General features: G+C 47.6%; 1 pseudogene; it reads left to right on the top strand.

Moving 5' to 3' along the window:
* Positions 1 to 1797: 1797 nt before the first annotated feature.
* On the top strand, positions 1798 to 2380 carry LOC105542902 (annotated as a pseudogene).
* Positions 2381 to 2889: the final 509 nt, after the last annotated feature.

The raw sequence follows: 2889 nt of genomic DNA on the forward strand, positions 1-2889 counted from the left end.
GTGACACAGGAGGGAGGAAAGGAGGTGACACAGGAGGAAGGAAAGGAGGTGACACAGGAGGGAGGAAAGGAGGTGACACAGGAGGGAGGAAAGGAGGTGACACAGGAGGAAGGAAAGGAGGTGACACAGGAGGGAGGAAAGGAGGTGACAAGGAGGGAGGAAAGGGGGAGCTGGCTGTTTCTCTAACTGTGAGCCCCAGGCCACTCAGTCTCTAATCCTGGCTGGTGCCAGTCAGGGCGGGAGACCAGACCTGCCCTGGCCAAATACCTGCTGGTGGATCTCAGAGCAGGGACGCTGAGCCCTGGGGACAGCAGCCACATGGGCCAGGCTCCATCTGCAGAGCTGACACAACTGCTGTGTGCTGGACGTTAATGATTTGCTTCAGGGAAAGGCAAAGTGGATGCTGCTCACCAAGTGTCAGGGCCCCTGCACTAGAATCTGTGACTGTTCCACCTAGAACAGAAGAAATGTCCTTTCAGTCACTAGCCGGGTACCCTGGGTTTGCCCTGGGGCTGCGCATAAGCTCTGATTCCAGTGAGTTGCACATCAGCGGAACAGGAGGCACAGCAGGCTCCACTGATGGCACGGGAAATAAATAACACTGCACTCAGCTATCCTGGGCCAGTCTCCTTTGGGATTTGTCCGTTTATCTTAGGATGAGTTAAGAAGAAATTCCCATGTCAGAAAAAGAGTGTGCATATTCTAAACTGTCATCACACATTGCCAAACAGTCTTATGAAAGTGTTGTCTATGAATGCTCCCACCAGTAATATATGAGGAGGTGCTTTTCCCAGTCTCTCATGGGTATAGAGCATGATGTGGGTTTTCCCATCTCTGCCAATCTGATGCTTAAAAATATATGCTTTTTTTTCATTTACAGTAATGTTTAAAATATTTTCATGTTATTACATTTTTTATGTTTTAAAACTGCTTATTCTTAACATTTTTCATACTAAAATGTTAATCACATATATTGCATATATTGAAAGATTTTGACTATTTGTTTTTCGTACTTGATTGTGGTGCTTACTCATTGAGAAAAATAACCATTTGAAAATTTTTATCACAAAGCATAGCTTGTGGCTGTTTTCTAAACAAGTGGGCAATTTTTTTAATGGTTAGCTGCAAATGAATGCAAAATAGTTCTACCTGATACTTGTTGAGGAGCCCGTTGCTGGAGCTGAAGGAAGATTACCGAGCACTCCAATGAACTAGCAGAGGTGCCTGGGGCTCCTGCACTCCAATGAACTAGCAGAGGTGCCTGGGGCTCCTGCACTCCAATGAACTACCAGAGGTGCCTGGGGCTCCTGCTCTTCAGCCACTGAGTGATCCTTTGTGCTTGAAGCTTGAAGGCTGCACACAGCTGAAACCGGCCCTGCACAGACAGGCAGAGGAGGTAGCTAAGCTCTGGGAACCACGCCAGTCCCTGATGCCACTGGATGGCAGGAGGGGGCAGTACTCAGCATGCCCGGTAGGTGCACTTAGCCCCAGGGAGCAAAATCAGTGATGGTCACTCTGGCAATTTCCTTATCTGCACTTTTTAAGCTGGGAATAGATTTGCTTCAGGTGCTCTGGCTCCTACGATGTCAGCAGCCCCTTTGACTCAGAAAAATAAAACCGATTTGAGAAGCACCGACCAGAGCTCCCAGCTTGCAAGGGGATGAGGGATCCAGAAGGAGCTGTTCTGTCGTGAGTCTGTGGAGTAGCCAAGCAACCATCAGCCATTCCCTCCTAACTAAAAACAATGAATAATTCTGCCTCTCCTATACTCTGGCCTGCCCAGATGTTCAGGGGACAATGTCAGAGTGTAATTTTGATCATGGCCATTTCAAGGCGTTTGAAGTGGGATTTGTTGCTGGGTTGGGCCACCATGAACTTGCACGTTCACCTCATGAGGCCTGGCCTCAGAGATGACAGTATTCAGCCTCAAGAGGAGCCTGCAGTTCGCCCACAGTCTTCCCAGTATATCCCTTCCATGGGGATACAAGACAGTAAGGAGCTAAACAGAACCCACTGTCTGACTGGGGAACCTGCATGCTGGGGTTCTTTTGTGCCTGAGCCCCCTCCTTCTATGGACAGACCTGTGAGTATTACACACACAATGACAGCTGTAAGTTTGAGCCCCATGACACCCGGCCGTCCAAGAAGCGTTCCCTGTGTAAATGCTGACATGGACAGCTCCGCTGCTTGCCCCAGGCATTTCTACCTGGGTGTGATGGCCTTGTGATGGACAAGCAGCTCAAGGACCAGGACTCCAGAACTACCACTGTCTGCATGCACCACTTTTATGCTGGCATCTACCTTTCTATATAAAGTTGCTATTAATCAACATTTACCTTTTTCTGCAAATACAAGTTTAGATATCATGCAAATTTCATGACCAGTAAAGGCTGCTGCTCCAATATTCTGACTGAAAGATATCGTTTGTTAGTTGCCTTAAAATAATGAACACCTTTCCATAAAAGTCTCTAACACTTCCTTACAGTACCAACTACTTCTTACCTCTGCCCTGTCCTCCCCTGAGAAATTACTTTAAAAAAAAAAAAAAAAAAAAAAAAAGAGGCCAGGTGCGGTTGCTCACACCTATAATCCCAGCATTTTGGGAGACCGAGGCAGGTGGATCACCTGAGGTCAGGACTTCAGGACCAGCCTGGCTAACACAGTGAAAGCCCATCTCTACTAAAAATACAAAATTAGCCGGGTGTGGTGGTGGGTGCCTGTAGTCCCAACTACTTGGGAGACTGAGCCAGGAGAATCGCTTGAACCTGGGAGGCAGAGGTTGCAGTGAGCTGAGATCGAACCACTGCACTCCAGCCTGGGTGACAGAGTGAGACCATCTCAAAAAAAAAAAAAAAGGAAAAAGAAAGTCAGTCATATCTACATCATGTC

This window comes from Mandrillus leucophaeus, unplaced genomic scaffold (assembly GCF_000951045.1).
Source record: "Mandrillus leucophaeus isolate KB7577 unplaced genomic scaffold, Mleu.le_1.0 Scaffold27, whole genome shotgun sequence".
Classification (NCBI taxonomy): Eukaryota; Metazoa; Chordata; class Mammalia; order Primates; family Cercopithecidae; genus Mandrillus; species Mandrillus leucophaeus.